This window comes from Neopsephotus bourkii, unplaced genomic scaffold (genome assembly GCF_033783945.1).
Source record: "Neopsephotus bourkii isolate Nb327-2 ecotype Australia unplaced genomic scaffold, CSIRO-AGI_Nbou_v1 NB_936, whole genome shotgun sequence".
Taxonomy (NCBI): Eukaryota; Metazoa; Chordata; class Aves; order Psittaciformes; family Psittacidae; genus Neopsephotus; species Neopsephotus bourkii.
The window spans coordinates 2,483,690-2,504,216 of NW_026901430.1; the positions used below are offsets into that span (position 1 = coordinate 2,483,690).

A 20,527-nucleotide genomic window follows, 5' to 3' on the forward strand; every position below is an offset into this window, starting at 1 on the left:
GCTGCCCCCCGCACAGCCCCCGCTGCCGCCTAGCCTCCGCGACGGGCCGGGCCGGGCGCGCAACCGGCAGCCGGGCCGCGGGTATAGGAGCGGAGCTACGCGCCTGGGCCTCCTCGCTGCCTACGCCGACACTGGGCAAGGTAAGTTAGAAAATGGCGGCGAAGCTTCTGGAAGTTTGGAGGGGGGACTCGGGATCGCGGTGCGTGGTTGCGGAGAGAAGCCGGGACGGGGCCCGCGGTCCCCGGGCCTGCGAGGACGGCGCGGGGCGCTAGGCCGGCTGGCCACAGGGACTCCGCGCAGCCAAGATGGAGGACGGCGGGGCCGAGCCGCGAAAACACTCCAGCCCCCCGCTTCCCCACCCCCCCTTCCCAGCGCGCCTCGGCGGGGAGGGGGGAAGCGAGCGGGAGCGCGAGTGAGAGAGCGAGAGGGCGCCGAAAGCGGACCCCGCTGCCCGTCTGGAGCCCCGTGCCTCCTGCCCAGAGCCGGCCGCGGGCAGGCTGGGCCCAGTGCGCGGCGAGCTAAAATGGAGAACCACCTTCTCCTCCTCCTCCTCCCCCCTTCTCCCGAGCCGAGCGGGGGCTGCTGGCAAGATGGAGGACTCGGGCATTGTGTGTGCGGGGTGTGTGTGTGTGTGTGTGGGCAAGCCGGGCCGGGCCGCCCGGAGGGTGCGGAGGGAGGGGACGGGGATCGGAGCCGCCGCGGACGGAGCGGGCCGCGTTCGGCGGGGCAGAGCGCTGGGCCGCGCGGCGCGCAGGAGAAAATGGTGGGGCGGCTGCCGGTGCCCCGGGGTTCGGTGTCGGAGGAGGCCGGGGAGAGGGAACTCCCAGCCCTGACAGCGCTCGCTGGGGCTCCCTTGACTCTCTTTCCCGCTGCCCAGCAGCTCGGCTCTTCGTGCCAGCCCGCGTCTGGCGGCTGCTCGTCGGAGGGAAGTGCCGAGGGACCGGAGTCTCTCTCCCCCGTCTCGGTTGAGCTGGGGCACCTCCGGCCGCCCCTTCCCGAGTGACGGGGCCGAAAGGAGCGAGCTTCTTCGGCCCAAGTGAGGACGTAGGGACTGACCTGCCCCTCTCCCCCGCTGCCATTCGCTGGCTCCTCCGAAAGAGCTGGCGACCCCCACCCCACCCCTGGCGCCCAGCTCGGGGAAGGCCTTTGTGGGGCGAGTGTTCCCCTCCGAGTGACTTTGGGCGAGCTCTTGGGCGGCTGCCCGCCGAGAGGAGGAGTTGTGGCGGTTTCTGTTCGGCTTGTTTTATTTATTTCTTTTGGTAAAGAAAGGGCGCTTGCCAACTTGTGCCGGGGACGCCCGGTGCCGGGAGCCGCGTGTTGCAGGAACCCCGCTGGGCTCTCGCCGGCCCCGGTGGGGGAGGGGGGGAAGGAGGAGGAGGAGGAAGAAGAAGAATGCTTCTTACTGGGGGGTTTTGGCGCCACTTTTGTTTTAGATAGTGCTTCTCTGCCCCCTCCTCCTCGGCACGCACTGAACTGAGCTGAACCCTGCCCAGGTAGGAAGCGAGAGCTTTCCTGGTGTTTCTCCTTTTCTGGGCGCTTATTTTCTCTACACGGATTAAAAACACACTGTTGTTGCCGTGGTTAGGGACTTACGAGGGACAGGGAGGCGGTGGACGGGAGGAGAGCGGCGGCAGATGGCTGGGCCGGGCTGGGCGGCTCCGGCTTTCGGGTGTCCTTCCCCTGCCCGGGTGTCGGTGCCGCCGAGTGCCAGCCCCGCCGCTCTCCCTCCATCGCCCATAGTGTCGTAGAGTCCGTCCTGTCCCGTCGAAATACGGGACCGACCGACTTCAAGAAAATTACTTATTTTCCTTTTTTTTTTCTTTTTTTTTCTTCTCTTCCCCGAGCACGGGGAGCTAAGGCGGTCGGCTCCCTCTTTGGCTGTTTTTTATTGATTTATTGCACTGGCCCGGCTCACTGGCTGTGGTCTTCCTACGGCATGCGGTGTCTGGAGTTAACACAAAGTTCCGATGTCCACCGAGTCCGGTGCTGTAGTTACTGCGTCTGTTCGGTGTTTATTTAATGACTTTTCGGCAGCCCGGCACCATTGCTACCCTCCCCCCAGTGCCCCCCGCGCTCTTCCCGTGTGCTTCCCGGAGCCACACCCTGGCGTGCCCGGTTTTCTCCGCCGTTGCGACCCCGCATTCTCCCGCCTCCCGGCGTGCCCGGAGGTAACCCGCGGGGCCGGACCCGCGCTGCCGAGTCTGTCGGTGGGGCGAGGAGGGGCCGTGGCAGCGCGGCGGGGCCCGCCGGGGCGGGGAGTCGGGTTACCGAAGTGCGTCACAGGCGGCCCCGACGGGGCCTTCTCCGCCGCTTCGGGCCGCCGCCCCACCTGCCGCTTATTGGCCCGTGCCCGGTCGGGAGGCGGTGACTTCCGACGGGGTTCCGTTTACCGTGGGGGAGCTGGGGCGGCCCGAGGCGTGCGGGGAGCGGCGGCGAAGGTCACCCTCCGCCTGCAGCTCGCGGCCGCGCCGTCCCTGTTCGGTTGGCGTTTTTTGGAAGGGCAAGGCAGGAGAACGCTTTCTGGGTCTCTTCCCTCGGAGCCGCTGGACAGCCGTCTGTACGCGGTCCGGGAGTTTTGTCGAGTCTTGTTCTAAATGGAACTGGAGTTCCTGACACGTCTCGCAGCAAGATGTTCTTCAAGCATAGCCCCAGTGCTAACTCTGGGCAGTTCAGTCTCGACTTGTAACTGATGATGTCTTCTTCATTTATAATGTTTGGTCATTTGAAATTACTTATTTCCTTTTAATATCTTTTTCCCGAAGTACTTTGTTTATCCACATATTTATTATTCCTGGAGTATTTGTCTATTACTGAACTGTCCGGGATTTACATAATACCCATGTGCATGCGGATTGGTTATGTGCAGGTAAATAAACACCACAAGTGACTGCAATTGGCAGACATTAATCTCTGTCGACCTGATATTACTTGCTCATTATACGCCACTTTTCATTTTTTGGCTAAATCTTGATGGTGATCAGTTGCAAAATCACAATGCCGGAGTTCTCATATGGGGGCTTTTTCCTGGGTAACACTGTGTTTTCCCTTATACCCGTGATGACAGTTTAATTACACTAGGAAGCAGAGTGTGAGAAGGCAGCTGCTATGCTGGTAGCAGAAACCTTCAGCAGCAGAGCTGAACGGGTGGGAATCCCCATCCCGTTCCGGTTAATTAAAGGCTAAGAATGCTTCAAAGTTACACGAAGAAGAAAAGTTGGCATTAACTCCGATTTTTGACAGATAGATCTTGCTCTGATCTAGGGGAGGGCTTGTGTGGGTGGTGCTTAACAAAACCAGTGACATTTAGTGGCGTCATCTACAGGTGGGTTTTATGCAACCCATGAGGGAAACTCGTAAATTTCTGCTACTTGTATTAACTGTGAACTTAACACTGGATGTTGCATCAGCTTAAATTCAAACAAAGGCGTGGAACTGTGGCATGGGAGAGATTCTTCAGTCTTCCTCTGAAACTTCCTAGTGCTCAGATATTCCCCAAGTTATGTACTTGAGCCAGAGTTAAGTTTGTGGAGCTTTTTTCAACCATTTACAGTTTTTTATTACAGTTTCAGGAAGATAATACTAATTAAAGTCAATAAGCAGTGTAAGGATTTGTTAAATTTGTATTTAAGAAGATCAGTTAAAATTTACACACAGATCTTTTAGACATAACATTTTGAAACTGAAAATTACTGGGATATTTTAATGCTATTGCTTTTTTTTTTTTTTTTTAAATGGGTTCTGTGAAATGACAAAAAATTGGTAGGTTCATAACTTATTTAAAATACTTGGTTTAAAAATGGAGTGTGCTCCTTGGAAGAGCATTCCATCTTTAAAATAGTATTTAATTAGCTGGCTGTTAATGTAACTCAGATGCCATGAATATGTCACATTCTAGCTTTACGTGTTAAAGTCTTTAAAGGCATAAATACGCGCAATGAAATAATTTCTGCTTGGAAGGAGTGTAAATAGAATTGTCAGTAAAATGCTCTCTTAAAGTTTCATTTTGTTTCAGTATAACTTATGAACAGCCACTGATTTTGGTTTTTTTTTTTTTTATGTTTTAAGTAATGTAGACAGCTTCTCTTGAATATTACATGCTACTACAGTCTCCTGTAGAAAATAGCTGCAGGCAACTAACCACTTGAAAGTGTGTGCTCCTGTTGGTGGGAGCAGCTATGTTAGCTTTAGTCAAATCATGAAATAATGTTAGCACATCAGAACATGATGAACTTTTTTAATTAGATTGCTCTCTGTCACTTATGGTTCAAATTTAGAATGATATGAGAGTCCTCAATTTGTCATTTTCATTTGTGGTGTTACTGTCTCAGTTGTTTTGCTGCAGGCAAATACAGGAAAGATTCAGTTTTCTGGATCTTGTGTTGCCAGCATAAACAGGTTGTATGTTTTACAGAAGCCTTAAACACTTTGGTTGCTTATTTTCACTAAATGAATCCCCAAAAGTAAGGAAATATTTCTGTTGGGTAGTCATGCTTCTCAGCTGTGTTACTGAAACGCTGTGTTTTGTTGAAGGACATGAGGTTTGGAACTCAGTGTGATTTCTGCCTTCAGTGTGACCATTTCACCTCCGATTAGGTTGAAAACTTAGGAGAATATTGTAGGTGTAAATATCCAAAATATAGTAGTGGCGGGTTTGGGTTTTATTTGATGGTGGGATTGTGTGTGTGTGTGTGTGTGTGTAATGAAGAAAACATACTGGAAAAGGAAGTGTGTTGTAGATTGTGTCTCTTTCAAATAGATGATAGAATTTCATATAGAAGCTTTATCTGCTTCAGTACTTGTCTTGTAATGGAAGGAAGTGATTGAAAGCATCCATCAACTTAACACTGTAATATTCTTAAATAAGCTCTGCTCACTTTCTCAGTAGCACTTAAACACTTCACATTCTGAAAGCTTCACCTTCCTTTTATGTAAGAATCGTTGACAAGAAGTGGTAGCTTAGTCCTTGTGGAACAGGGGTGAACAGGGAATTGTAGTTTTAGGTTGGAGAATGCGAAGCTTGTATACAACAAAAGAGTGGAGGAATGGAAAAGCTCTTTCCTGTATGTATCACAAAACTTAAATGGTGGCACCCAGGGTTATTGCATTGGTTTAAGTTCAACACTATCCAGCGTTTTAGATCATTTCCACTTGTAAAGTCAAAGGGTAAGTAAAAATGGGAGTTCTTCATGGTCCCATAGCTCTTCTGGTGCTGGTAGTCCTGTGGTCTGGTCTGCTCTGGTCCTCTTCGTGCCTTCCCACCCTGTTGTAATGTTGGCTGTGGACAGAGTTGGAACTAAATGGGGCTATAAGCAGAATAAATGTCCAGGTTAAGATAGCAGAGTCCTTCCTGCCAGGAAGAAGCTTATTTATGGTGTGGCAAGTCACTTGCTATGGTTTGTTCAGGTTTGGGCTGCTTCTGGAGCAGGTCTGGGTTGGTTGTGGTTTGTCAGTGTTACTCTTTTTCGTCCTTGCCCCTGCACCACAGAGGGCGCTGCGGAGGCATTTGAAGGGTCTTTGTGGGAGAGCCATGCTTGGAGGCCAGTGCATGGAGGTAGAAGGACATGGATTTCTGATTTTGGTAGAGAAAATTTGTGAGGGGGGAGCTTTTTGGTAACTTTGGCAGTATTGCATCAGCATAACTGAAGCATTTGTGTTTTCTAAAAGACTGTTTTCTGGAGTAAACCATTTAAAACTATTGCACCATTCTGTGAACAGATTTCATGTTTGAAGAATAGCCCAGTCACTTCAGTTGGCTTTTTATATTATGGTATTAAAAAAAAAAAAAAAGTGCTCTCAAGAAGTTTTATATCTTTGTGATTTAAGGGTAAGCCTTGAAATCTGATGAGACTTCTGACAAGGTCAGGTATTTACTTACGAGTTATACAGTGAAAACTTCTGGCTTGAGAGTTGGAGATTAAAATGTACTTTTAATCATATGTTGTTTTAATTAGAATTAATTTTCTTCAAGTTTTCCCATATTGGAGTTTTTAACAATCTGGTGAAGTTGGATTTTTTTGAGGGGGGAGAGCAGGAGAGTAAGTATGGTGTAAGAGAAACTTGTGACCATGGCCGTCATTTAGATCACCACAGACAAATGTAGGGCTAATGCTGAATTGTTTGAGTTGGGAAGCTTAAGGGGCTAATGTCTGACTGGCTTCTATCTTGAGGAAGATATTTCACTGTTCGCAGATCAATACAAAAAACTGTTTTCTTTTCTTGATCGTATCATGTTGATGGCTGGGTTCACAAGGACTAGAAGAGTCCTAAATTTCTTGGGTTGTGGCATTGCAGTAGTTCACAGGGTGCTTTAGCGCTTTTTAGTATCTGTATCTTTAAGTATTGCATTATTAAGAAAATTTCAGACCTGTGAGATCTTGGGTGAAAAAGGGAAAGGAAGGCATTTCTTTCCTTGCAGCTCACAAACATTTTTGTGCAACTAGTCAGATCTGAGGAGAGATCTGGCACCAAATTTTTGAGATATGGATGTGGGGAAGCTTGATCTCCCAAGATACCCCTTGGCTTTCATGTGTCAGCTTTTCCTGGCCTTTATTGGCGCCACAGTAAATACAGTGACATTTCAGGAAGTATGGAGGAGCACAGGCACAGGCTGTTTTTAAACTTTTTTATACTAGAGTCAGAAGTGAAGGATGCATCGAACTGCATTTGTATGCAGCTACATCTTATTGTGACTTAAGAGGAAAATCAGGTTAGCTGACCTGTAGCTGCTTTGTCCACGTACACCCTTTATGTCCAGGTATGTTGCCTATTCTGTATATTTTTTGGTTGTGTAACTAGCTCCAACCTCCCCCTCTGGAGGGCTTATTTTAATAAATAAAATTAGAAGAGCAAGAAGAAATAAGAAGATTGGCATATATATTCGAGGGTAAATTGTGATCTCTGATTGAGAAGTTAATCACAATACCCACCTAGAAAAGAAGTATCTAGAGATGACTCGGTTGGTTGGTGGGTTTTGGGTTTGGATTTTTGTTTTTTTTTTTTTTTTTTTTTTTTTTTTTTTTTTAGGTAAATGACTGGTTTATTTTCTTACAGTTCTGAATCTGATGGCATATTAGTTCTGCCCTTACACAACCTTTTGTACATTTTTACTTCACTATGCTTTTATTTCAGTAAAGGTAAGTCATTGGATTAGCATGAAGGAGTATGTGTGGCACGTAGAAGTCAGTGGAAGAATATTTGTTTTCTGCAGCAGTTTTTTGTTTGAGCTTCTGTGTTGTGGCTCGGAGAGGAAGGTAATTTTGTACCTCTTCCCATTGTTCTGGTGTTGATAGAGCAAGCCAATAACATCTTGCTTATATTTTGGAAAAGGTCTCAAGTGGTTCATGTTGCCACGTAATGCAAATGTCTACATGCAGTGGTCTACAGCGATAAGAATAATAATAGCTGGAGTACAAATTTCAGGATTTTCCACTAGCAAAATAATAAAAAGAAATCAAATATACTGATATTTCAGAAAGTACAAAATATTTCTGAAAATCCTGTCCACTTAAAAAGGAAGCAACAAACCTTAAGAATGTGTGTTTTATTTAGTTGTGATCGCATTCCAAAATTGGCTTCAAGTTGCTGCCAAGGTTTGGTGAAATGCTGCTTAACTTCTGGCCAGCATGTGAGTTTTGAATGATCTGCAGGACAAGTTACTGTACCTGCAGCTTCACCCTTCCCCATAATACCCCATTCCCACCTAGTGACAGTGTCATTTAGTGCACACTCTTGTCAGTTTGATGCTTTCTGGGAAGATGTGGTGATGTACATGTAATCACGCAGCAGAGGGGTCTTAACGCGGTTATTTTCCCATTGCTTAATAATACATGTGATCTGGCTAGAAAGATAGGAATATTTTTGATTTGGAGGTAATGTTGCAAATTTTTGGTTATGGCTGAAATTGACTTTTTTTTTTTTTTTTTTTTTTTTACTTAACGTGGGATTTCAGCCTAAGTGGATCTTGTTTGTTTGTTTTTAGTAAATAATATCTTCCTTGCAGCATCTCATCTGAGGAAGAAAAAAAGGTTGCCCTTTGTTAGCAAATAAAAATAATCTGTTAAAGATAAGGCTTCGCTGTCGTCTTTGTTACTGTTACCTGTTACTACTTTGGATAATACTCCCAGTTCTTCCCTTAAGAAAGATCAACTCTGGAAATCTGGACCCCATAGCAAATCTTAGTAAGCAGGTAATATGCAAGTAGTATAATTGGCTGATTTTATTTGTCAGAGTGTAATCTTCCAGCAGGGAGTGTTGTGTATGAGGAGAGCTTGTATGATGTAGGGGGTGTTAATATTTAAGATGCATATTTTCCTTTTTTTAGGTTACTTTATTATCTTACTACAGGCAGTTGACTGTATAGATAACTGAAGTTACTGCAACAAAAGTGTAAGTAGTAAATGTCAGGAACACAATTTTGTAATCCATGTAGCGTGCATTTGAGGTGTCTAGTTTTTAATTTGGAGGGGATTTTATGACATGAGTCTCTGGAATAAGTTATTCTTTATAGGTGTGGGTATAGTGGCCAAATAATTTAATTGGCATAGTAAGGTGGTACATCCTGAACTACTGGCAGTATTTGTCATTTCACTTCCGACCTTCTTAGAAGCAGGGAACTGATTAATTAGGATGATTTTTCCAAGGGAGAAAACTGCAGAAACTTGATAAAAACTTTTTTAAAATGGGACTGCGCACTGGTGGTAGTTCCCATATGGCAGTGCTGTGCGTGTGGCAGACAGGCAGGAAGCAGAATTGATACAGGCTATTGTATCTTGATTTAGGGTAAAGGATATGATTTAGATATAGTTGGCAAGGAAAGACCGTGATGTTCATAATTTAATTAATTCTTATTCTTCTGCTGTCCACACTCGAGCTTCACAATCATGTCTATGACCAGGTCCTGCAAATGAAACTTGCTTCCCTAAGCATTTACCTGTTCACTTTCAATGTCATCCTGTACCAGTGAAAATGATTCCTTCTTTCAGTTTTTGTATTTAAGCACTGATATTTTTATTCCTCCTCATAAGTATTATTTCTAGAAATTTACAGTTCATTTGAAACTATGGTAACCAGAAAAGAGAGCTGCACAAGTATCTCTCTGGCATCTGTGATACAGGTCTGTTGTTACTTGCCTAATAAACAGTTGGCCAAAAAAAGGTGAAGCTGGCTTTTGTGTATTGATTTACCAAACACAGAAATGGTTTATTAAGGCGAATACTTCAGTGGTAATGGATTTTTTTTTTTCCATGTGCTGCAGGGTTACATTTTTTTTTTTCTCCAATATTCAATGTTTCAGCTGCTCTTGTTTTATTAGATGGGCTTCCATTTGACTTGTTTTGATAAGCTGTATTTTCAAAACTGATGCATTTATATTGGTATTTGTTTGTTTTTTAGACGTTTATGAATCAAAAAGCATTGTGAATGTAGCTATGTGTGTATCGTATCCTGTATTATTACTATACTGTGAAATGGAGCAGATTTTGTAAACTGGAAGACCTGTGGCTTGACAGTTGAGACATAATCAGAAAAATCAGCCTTTAGGCATTTTGTTTCTCTTGCTGCATTGCATTGTCTTTCTGGTTATACTGCTCAATTTCTGTTCAGCAATGCACTGGTTTTATGGAAGTTAATAAAACTGCACTTACAAGAGGGTATATTAGTGCTTCAGACCAGTAACTGCTGGCAAGCAAAAATATTCTAAGGTGGCACAAAAGAGGTTGTATACACCAGTATGATTTAAAAATGTCAAAAACATTTTTAGAAACTTTAACTACAGTAACCCTGGATAGAAGAAAATACTGTAAGTCATCCTGTTCATGTACAGGAGGTCAGGTATTAAGATTCTTCATATTCCCTCCCAAATGCAATAACTATCTCTGCAGAACTAAATTCTCAGTTTGTATCCCCTTGGTACAGAAAGGAAAAAAACTTCTGTGAAGCGTACCTTGCATTCAGAACTGGTTAGGGAAGTTTTGTTTACAGAGAGGATTTATGCATTCTTGCATAATCCTACAAATGGGCTTAGTTTTCCCCTATCTCCAATGAAAAGAAGAATGGAAAAATTCTAGTGGTTCTTTTGGATGCAAGAGTGAGTCTGTGTTGTTGGTAGCTTGGGGATTTAAGAAACTTACTGAAGTTTTTCAGTTCTTCACAGTAAGGACTATTTGACAGTATAAGAATATAGAATTGAGGGGCATTGCCTCTTTCAGTATTTGAAGTGTCATATCAGTTGCCTGGTCCAACAGTAGTGGCAATTTTTTCCATCTGTAGGTCTAGGAAAACGAAACTTGATTCCTGCTGTGGTCTGCTACTTTTCTACCTGATCTTACTCTTAAAACCTACTTGGGCAATATGCCAGTTCCAGAGGCAGTCCTCTAATCTTTGTAGTTACCTGTTTTGTTGTTGTCCTCTCCCTTCTTCCCCTCCCAAAATATTGCATAGGCTGTCAGTTAGAGCTCAGCAAGGAATTCAAGGCTGCTGGTGATTTACATAATATATGCGGGCAGGAAGATCATGCACATTTTTCTTTGGTTTCAGTTTACATGCTAGTTAGAAGTTTTGCAGGTATTATGTGGAAGGGGTTATGGAGGGTTTAGGAATGGTTGTAGAAGTTTCCTCCCTTCAAGATTTCCCTCCAGCTTTAGTATGGTTAATCAGATGCTGTTGTCAAAACCCTGTTAGACCTCCTCCTTCAGTTGGATGCTTACCAGCCTGTTGTGGTTAGATCTTATTATAAGCCTTTGCACTCTTGAGTTTTCCGTGGTTTATGGAAGCTGCAGTGCCAGTTCTATACATGAGGTCTTTGTCCTTTTTTACAGAATGTGGACCATTCTATGCAATGATCTTCAGTCCCATTCCTCTCCGCTTATATCCCTCATAGCTTCTGAGTTTCTGGGGGTGTGCTGAGGCTATGGGTCTGATCTCCAGGAGTACCTGACAGATAAGCCAGACATAGCCTTTTTCATGAAATAGTAGTACTGTCCATTAGAGATCCTGAGAAATAGGCCAAATAATGCTTGAACACTTTGCTTGCCCCTCCTCTCCACTTTAGGCTTAGTTCAGAGCATTTTGTTTTCTTCCTCTTTTGGAAGGAGACTTGCAGAGTGATTTTTATGATGTGGAATCTTCTGATTTTTTCCAGCTAGCTGAGAAGATGCTGGCTTCTTTAGACATTTGGGAAAGGCTTTAGTGTTGATCGATGAGAAACTGTTCCTCAGTTCCTCACCATTGTGCAGTTCAGGTCTGGGGAAACGGACCTGCTGTAGGCAGAAGCTGTGATTTGTTGAAAATAAGCTTCCATAGAATCATAGAATAGTTAGGGTTGGAAAGGACCTTAAGATCATCAAGTTCCAACCCCCCTGCCATGGGCAGGGACACCTCACACTAAACTATGGCACCCAAGGCTCTGTCCAACCTGTCCTTGAACACTGCCAGGGATGGAGCATTCACAACTTCCCTGGGCAACCCATTCCAGTGCCTCACCACCCTTACAGGAAAGTATTTCTTCCTTATATCCAATCTAAACTTCCCCTGTTTGAGTTTTACCTGTTGCCCCTTGTCCTGTCACTACAGTCCCTAATGAATAGTGCCTCCCTAGCATCCCTATAGCCCTCCTTCAGATACTGGAAGGCTGCTATGGGGCCTCCACACAGCCTTCTCTTCTCCAGGCTGAACAGCCCCAACTTTCTCAGCCTGTCTTCATATGGGAGGTGCTCCAGTCCCCTGATCATCCTTGTGGCCCTCCTCTGGACTTGTTCCAACAGTTCCGTGTCCTTTTTATGTTGAGGACACCAGAACTGCACACAATACTCCAAGTGAGGTCTCATGAGAGTAGAGTAGAGGGGCAGGATCACCTCCTTCGACCTGCTAGTCCTGCTCCTTTTGATGCAGCCCAGGGTACGGTTGGCTTTCTGGACTGTGAGCGCACACTGCTGGCTCATTTTCTCATTGACCAACACCCCCAAGTCCTTCTCCACAGGGCTGCTCTGAATCTCTTCTCTGCCCAACTTGTAGCTGTGCCTGGGATTGCTCCTACCCAGGTGTAGGACCTTGCACTTGTCATGGTTAAACTTCATAAGGTTGGCATCAGCCCACCTCACACGCGTGTCAAGGTCCCTCTGGATGGCATTCCTTCCCTCCAGCATATCAACCGAACCACACAGCTTGGTGTCATTGGCAAACATGCTGAGGGCGTACTCAATCCCACTGCCCGGGTCAGCTACAAAGATGTTGAACAAGACTGGTCCCAACACCGATCCCTGAGGGACACCATTCGTTACAGGTCTCCAGCTGGACATTGAGCCATTGACCGCAACTCTTTGTGTGCGGCCATCCAGACAGTTCTTTATCCACCGAGTGGCCCATTCATCAAATTGTTCTGTAGCCCCATCATAGAAGGCCACCAAATTGGTCAGGCAGGATTTCCCCTTAGTGAAGCACGTTGTTGTTTTTCATGTGCCTTAGCAGGAGAATCTGCTCCCAAGATTTTGCCAGGCACAGAGGTGAGACTGACTGGTCTGTAATTCCCTGGGTCATCCATTTTCCCCTTCTTGAAAATGGGGGTTTTGTTTCCCTTTTTCCAGTCATCGGGAAATTCACTTGACTGCCATGATTTTTCAAATATGATGGCCAGTGGCTTAGCAACTTCGTTTGCTAGCTCCTTCAGGACTCATGTGAGTAGTCAGACTGACCGCTACAGCATGCTTTGTGAATGTGTAGCCTGATGAGAAATACTAGACAAGGGAACAGCTGCGTATACAGAACTTTGAGTTTTGTAAATTGTTTTAGGTTGGACAGAGGATTCTAGAGATTGGGGTTGTTCAGTGTCCATTTATGTAAGCCCCGCCAGAACTGTACTTACTTCTTTGGTGTTGAATTTGACGCACGGCGCAGTGAGCGTGGCTACTGGGCATTACTTTTCCCCAGTTTTGCAGGTGCTCCTTAGAAGGACCGGTGTGAATATAACTGCAGTTGCCTGAGTGCTCTGTTTCTCCTTAACTGCTGTTGAAACGTTTCTGTGGGACTTCCCTGCTTGGAGGCATGCCAGAATGAGTGTGTGGGAAGACTTAATACTTGCTACTTACATAGCATTTTGTATGTTCAGAGTCTTCTGCAAATATTAACTAATCTTTATTTAACATTTGAGTCCAATTTCTGTCAGAATAAATCAGTAACAGCCAGTTATGACCTCTACTTCTTCTGATGTCAAAAGAATGAAATGCTCGAACTGGAGTGGTTAAGAAAAATACCATCTTATTAACATACCTTTTTTGTCACTCTGCCCTTCTGGCTTACTGTGGTGTAGGGAAAAGTTATGAATAGAGTATAGAACTACTCTTCAGGAGGTCCATGCGTTATAGGATACTGACTGCTGGAAAGAATGGCATTTCGTTCATCTTGTGTGTGGTATTTCAAGCTTTTCTATGCTGGTTTTTGTTTTGCTATATTACGGTTTATTTCTTTCCATTCTAAGGAGCCATACTGTATTCATAACAAGTAATGCTGAGAGAATAATGTTAATTCTGAGCTAGCTTCTTCAGAACAGGCATTCATCTGAAAACATAGTTTTAAGTTGAAAATTATTTTACTTACTGTATACATGTATTAAAAAGTTACTGCGTTTCTTTCCCTGTGTTCTGGAATTATAAATGGTAGTTTTCACTTAACTGGTATTTATTAAATATAAGTCACGTAACAAAATCATTAAGCTGCTAGTGTTTAGACTAAAGTAAGGGTCTTGCAGCACCAAACCCAAAGCAGCTTTCAGTACGATCCAGTATGCTGCTTTAAAAGTTACTCTTACACTGGTTTTTGTGTACGTTGCTGATCAGCAGTAGGTGACCAGTGTGTTGTATGGAGGTATTTTGCTGCAGCAGTGTCTGAAAAATCAGCATATGGATTTAAACCAAACTGATATATAATTTGTAAAATTGCCCCTTTTGAGTGCCAGTTTTCACAGAAATTTGTGTAGTTGCACAACTTAGCTTGTATTACCCTGATTTTCTACTGCTTGTTTCTCTGCAAGAGTCTGTAAAATACTTTTTTCTTCAGGTAGTTTACAACTGTAATATGCATGAACTTAAAAATGCATGTCTTTGCAAATTGCATTGGATATGTTTTCATATTATACGTCCTTTTAAAGAGAGTCTTCAGCAGTTCTGACTTAAGTGTCAAGATTTTGTCATTCTAACATTTCCTTAGGGAGTTAAACTGAAAAATTTGCAAAACAGGTTTGCACAGTAAATTTCATGCTGGAAATAGTGTGAACTAATAGGAAGAAAAACTGAGTTCAGGACCACCTTAGTGTAAGTGGGGTGCTGGCTAAAAGAGCTCTCTTTCTGCACTGGGGCTGGCTGGCCTGAATTCTCTTACATTGTGTTGCATCTTGGAGAAAAAGAAGGCAAAGGGGAATGAAGTGTTGGATAGTGCATATTGGTCTTAAACTTCCATCTGAGAGTTGAAAGAGGAATTTCCCAAATGAATGTAAGAAATGGTCTGACAATAATATGTATTCTCATGGGAATGTGGAGTTCACAAAATTTTGAGAGCAAAATTCTGTGTCAGTAGTAAACAAGCTTGAATTGCAGCTTGTAACACATTAAAAGTTGACTGTAAATTTCAGAGAAAAAGTTCTGTGGTAGAAGGTCTGTTTTTTTACTCCCTGATATGTTTTGCCATTGCCCAAGGAGTTCACCAGTTCTGAAGTGGTTGTTATGTATTATTTTGCTGTTGAGTTTTAGTTGATGGGTGGGTTTCGTTTGTTGAAAAGTTTAGTACCTTTAGAAGTCAGTTGTCTCTGAGGCTTTTGACATTCACTAGGTGTTGAAAATGTAGCTTTTTAAGAAAAGCGGTGGTGTACAGGAAGTAATAGCAGACATAAGTATCCCAGTATGTAGGGCTGTGACTGTTCCAAGAACTCTTCAGATTTTAGTTGAAAAGAAATAAAATTGTCTTTCTATTTGATTATCATTTGACACAATGGTAGACAGAACAACTTGGGTATGAACACAATAAACAGAAATGCTCTTTGTTTGTTTTGTGGTAATAATTATGATTTTTAGAAGCTACACAGATCAATGCAGAAAATCATTAGAAATAGAACTAGTTCTCATTATGTACTGGTAGAGTATAAAACTACTCAGTGGTGAGTGCTGTGTATGATTGAATGAAGCTAGTCCTGACTTTATAGAGAGTAATGGCAGATTCTAATCACATCTGATATGCTAAAGAAACATTGTAATAGTAATAGATTATAGGACCTAAATGAGCCCACTCTTGGCTGTACTTGGTATAATGAGCTAGTGGTTCTTTTTGAGCAGGGATGTAACTGTTTCTATTTCTGTCACATCTCTGCTGCTTTCATGGCTGTTTTATAGAGGGTTTAGGCAAAGGTGATCAACTGTTGGTTTATCAGGATATTTATTCAGACACCACAAAACAGTGAGTTCTTAATTTTTGTCATTGAAAAAGCAGCATGCTGAGGCCAGGCTTTTATGTTACAGAGCTGGCTCAATCACACTTTGTGCTGGCATTTGGGTGCTGTACCAAGGATGCATCATAGCGCTGTAGCCAGGGAAGATAAGCTAGATTAGGAGCAGCATATAGTAACTTCTGAAGCAGTTACTAGTCTACCAAAACAGTATGGGCATCTCTTTTTTTTTTTTTCTTCCTGTGACAGTTGATCATGTCTGCTCTAGTGTCTTGCTGATTTTGAAAAGAGCTGTTTCCGTGCACCAGCCATGGAACTCTTTTGTGGAGCCAGCTCAGTTTACTGAACTGCTGGGAAGCTAATTCATTCAGAAAGAAATTAATAGATGGTTGCTCAACAAAGGGTCTGACAAGTGCCCTTGACTATGAGATATAGCCAGAAGTAAGTGCAGGGAGAAGTGGGACTGTTCCTTGCTTTCAGTAGCAACCTATCTATGTATTACAAAACTATTATGGTTATTGTTTGTAGTTTCATTTCATTAATTATTTAGCAAAAAACAGGTTAGATATAGTTAATGCAGTCTGTTCAGACTGGTGTAAAATGTGTTTTCAGTTGATAATTCACAGGAATATTGTAAGAAAATTGGAGATTATTAGCATTTGGTTAAGTTGTTGCCATTGAGCAGCTTCCTTTCCTAAAGTTGGATGGCAATTTGAGAAAGCATGTAAAAGGCAAGGATTGTGAAAAGGGGAGGTAAGTAGAGCTAGTGGAAGTGCTCGAGTTTTAAAAATGGATTTTGTAAAATGCATGTTAGGCATTTCATATTCTCAAGTTTTCAATAATAGCAGTGTAAAACTTTCAACTGCTGGAGAGCATGATGGGTTTAAATATGGACTTAATTTTCAGGATTTGGTAGCTTCTGCACAAAAGGCTTAATGACATTTAGAATTGAAGGGTACATTTTGCAGGTTGTACACTGGGACGAGCATCACAATTTAGTAGAACATATTCTGCAGTGTTAGAAATCTGGGATATCTGTATTCTCAGACTGCTAAAATTTTACCATCTCGATACTTCTATTTAAGTGGTTCTCTGGAGCCACTAATCTGGGAATAGATGAATAAAATGGAGGAAGATTCTGTGCTTTATTCAGGGGACATAGACGGCTGAATTAATCAGTTAGACATGTCAAACAGTGTGAGCTGCATCTTGCTGTAAAAACGGTGCTGTTTTGGGCATCAGACAAAAGCTGAACTATTGCAATTGCCATATTTGGAAGCAATGTATCTAAGCAAATCAGAACAGTTAATTCTATTATGATAAAATGTTACTGACATGCAAAAGAAGTTACTTGAAAGGTACATTTCACCAGTGTTGTTACTAGATTTGAAATCTAGAGACAGCAATGCTAAGGAATATGTTTGTATGGATATACATGGAGTGAGATCAAAAGGAGGGGAGAATAAGTTAGTTTGAAAGAAATACAAATTACCCAGAGATAAAGTGGTCAAGAATTTTGAGAAGGTACTTTTTTAGACTATTTTAATGATAAAGCATAATGATAGATCGACATTGAAGGAAATACAAACTTGAGTAAAGAGTGCCTTCAAGGAAAATGTAGTAGAAATTATTTGGTACCAGGATTGAAAATCCTATTTTTGCATTGCTGTTGGGTGTATAGTACAGTATTTTGGTTTGTTATAGTCTGCGTTGGTTTTACTGAACAAAGGGTGAGCTTATCTTCAGTCTTGGAGATACTTTGCCTGCTATGTGAGTTAGAGTTGGTTGTCTTTTAAAAATACCATTGTACTTTAATTTCCATTACTCTAGAGTAACAGTGATATTTGAAGCTATGTGCTCATGGGGGAGGGAGCACATGAAGCTTTCTCTGTTCTTGGCCTCCTCCCTCTTCAGTATAGGTGTTATTTTACAGAAACTAAATTAAACTGGTGCTTGATAAAGTAAGGGCTTTTTCATTGTTGTTCCAGGTTGTTAATGCTTTCGTAATTTAAAAATCAGTTGTATTTTGGTGCCTATTCTTTGTGAAAAAGGCCTGGCAGCAGTGTGTCAGTGAATCAAAAATGCCACAGTTTCATGTTAGGAAGGTGCTAACTTATCTGCCTGTTTGTAAAATTGATCTATAATTCTCGAACTGGTTTAATGATGTGTCATTTATCTTCTGTCCAGGAAAGATCTGGTGGAATGTGTTGGTACAGAATAACCAGAAATGTAGTTATGTGCCTCAGTCTAATATGTCAGGTTTTCGTAACTGGTGAACTGGTGCTAGTTTGTCCAAGTATTAACAGTTGTGGTATTGGTGTGGAAGGGCTCTTGGAGTGTCCCGTGACACAGAAGGCAGATATTGGTGCAGAAAGCTGTAAGATGGTGTGATTTAAGGTTCATGTTGCAGGTTTTGACTGTCCTGTAAATTAGCTCTTCCTGTGCTGAGACTCTTCTTCCGGTGACTTAATTTTGGAATAAGACAATTATTTATTCTGAAAATATTATACTTAGGGTAGATCAGTTTTTTTTTTTTTTCCCCTCAGTGTTTTTCCTTGTGAACTATGTGTGATGACAGTATAGGTGAGTATACCCGTCGGTGTACCCTATCTATCTCTATGGCTTTATGGGTTACAGAATGAAATTCCTGTTATTATGGTTGAAATTTCTATTAACTGGATACTAAAGTTCTCTTATTTGAAAGACTAATTAAAGGCAGAAAAGTATTACTAATTTTGCTTAATAGAAGCTAAATTGTGTGGTAGGTAAATATTGTCCATAACAGCCGAGTATTAATCTTATTTTAATTTGTTGGCAGTTAACTTCCTGAAGGAAATCTTTATCCGTGCCATTTTCATTTGTCTCCTTCTGCTCCCTCATTCCTGCCCCCACATATTTAGATTTATGAATAGCATCTGTCTTTGAACACTGTTAAACTCCTCTGTCTTTCGGAATTCTCTGCAAGACATAGTAATGCTGCCCTATTTAATTGCATTAAAAAAATAAATCTTTCTAGCATTGATGTTTGCTAATTCTTCTTGTGAGGTAAATGGTCTTCAGGGTAGTGAGTAGAACAGGGGAGTTGTCAATAGTGGAGCTGTAGGCTAATGGGTCCACATTAACAACTATCACTGACAAGGCCTAGCAAACTCTTATCAGGGCCTTTAAAAAAAAACAGCTTTCTATGCCGAAGAAAGCCCAGGGACAAACTGGTTTTAGGGACCAGTTTGTGTACCTATGGAGGTAGACTTGATCGCTTAGTACCAGTTAGGGCAAAAGGCTGGGAAGGGAGAAATAAAACGTTTTCCCCTGTTTTTCTGTCAGTCACTATTATTTGTTAGAGGTGCAGTGTTACAACGGCTTTTTTTTCCTTTTTTTTAATACAGTGTTAAACTTCTATAAATTTCCCCACCTGTAGAAATGTGGAGACCTGAAGTCAGCTTAGTCATAAATGGAAGCTCATAAAGCAGTTCTTGGACTAAAATTTCATTTTGCTCTTATATGCATTGATGGAGAAAGTAAAACCCAAACATTTTTTTTTCACTCTCAGGAAAGGTTTCCACATTACACCAGTCAGCTTTAACTGAAATGATTAATTACTTTGAAACAAGAAGTACAGTATTGCACTCTTGAGTAAATGTTTGAGAGAAACTTTCTGTTAACATAATTCTCCTGTTACTTTTTCCCCTTAAAGTATGTTGCTAATTTCACTTGGACATGTAATAATATGTGCTACAGAAACTGCGCTGTGAAAACCCAATCTTAGAAAAGTGATTGTTGAATTCAGCAGGTGAATTGGTGAGTTCTTGAGGGAAGTAGGGTTTGCTGGCATTAAGTTAGATGACCACTGCAGCTCCTGCACAAGAGCTAGCAAAGAATTTAAAAGAATGTGTCAGTGATATTGCTATTTGTTTTATGTAGTTTTAGCGAGGGAAGCTTAAAACTAAGATGTGCATACTGATTGAGTTCTTGTTCAGGGTAGCCAGAACTTTGGTAGGTTGGCCGTAGTGGATGGTCATGCAGTTCTTTTTGTTTGGCCAATCATCTGTAGCTATTTGCTTGTCTGTGTACAATATACCTACCTTAAAGGTCTGCTTTAAAACTCGTATCCCTCTAAGAAATCCTCTGATTTCTTGTAAATAACATTTGTTCTGGCATTTCTCTGGAAAATATGCTAGTGTCCATTTGTGGGGAAAAATTGTATGTATTTGGGTTCTTAATGTTTTTTCACAAGACTGAAGCATGTGAGATTGAAGTAAGTAGGCTCTAGAAAAATGTTTTGGATTCCACAGTATTCTTAGCAATTTGGTGGCTTAAATTTAAAAACATTTTTCTTGTCTTAGACCACTGGTTGACACCATGGCTTTTTCAAGGAACTGTACAAAGCTTGCCTTGTCTGAAGGGTAACTGTTAGGTTAATAGCTGGTTTTAAGAAGTAAACTTAGTGTAGTTAGCGTTAAAAAGCTGTCTTTTTTAATAAATAAGGGTTACAAATATTTGTGATGGGCAACATTTTTTAATGTATACACATTCTGCACATTATTTTACTTTTAGCATTAGAATCATGACAGCTTTTCCTTCTGCCCGTTGATAAATCAGCTGAGGAGGTATTGCCTAGATCTGTACTCCCGACTGTCTGTACTCCATGTGCTTGTAGGATTGTTAGCTCATTAGAGAACTGCAGAAGCCTTCCAGGACTTTCAAGCAATTTTAACAAGTTAAAGTGAGATTGAAAAAATAATGGAAAAATGTGTAACTGACAGTTCTCTTCAGATCAGTAATGGGTCATAGAGGATGTAGTCAACCTAGGATACAGGGGGGATAGTTTGATGTTAGAGGTGCGAGTGCTGTCTTGTCTATGCAAGAAGGTTTTAGGACTAGATACCTTCTGTTGCAATGGGTTGTCCTTTTGGGGGTTGTTTTTCTTTTTTTCTTGTTTTTTCCTTGCTCCCCACATATGGAAGTACAGGCAGTGCTGGAGCAGACAGCAGAAATTTTGTCTGCTGTAAAATGGCTGGGGAAAGACCAGGAAGATGAATACTACTTGTTTCAGCTCTGCAGTTCTCTTTGGGCTTTGGGTTGTAGATGTTCATTATTCTTTCT

The 20,527-nt window shown here is 42.3% G+C and overlaps 1 protein-coding gene across 5 annotated transcripts in view; it reads left to right on the forward strand.

Moving 5' to 3' along the window:
- Window positions 1-20,527, forward strand: part of STAG2 (STAG2 cohesin complex component) — a 77,358-nt gene continuing 56,831 nt past the window's right edge. For all 5 annotated transcript variants that reach the window (XM_061358109.1, XM_061358105.1, XM_061358106.1 and 2 more), the window contains exon 1: window positions 1-140. The gene's annotated coding sequence lies outside the window, so the exon portion shown is untranslated. The remainder of the gene's footprint in view (window positions 141-20,527) is intronic.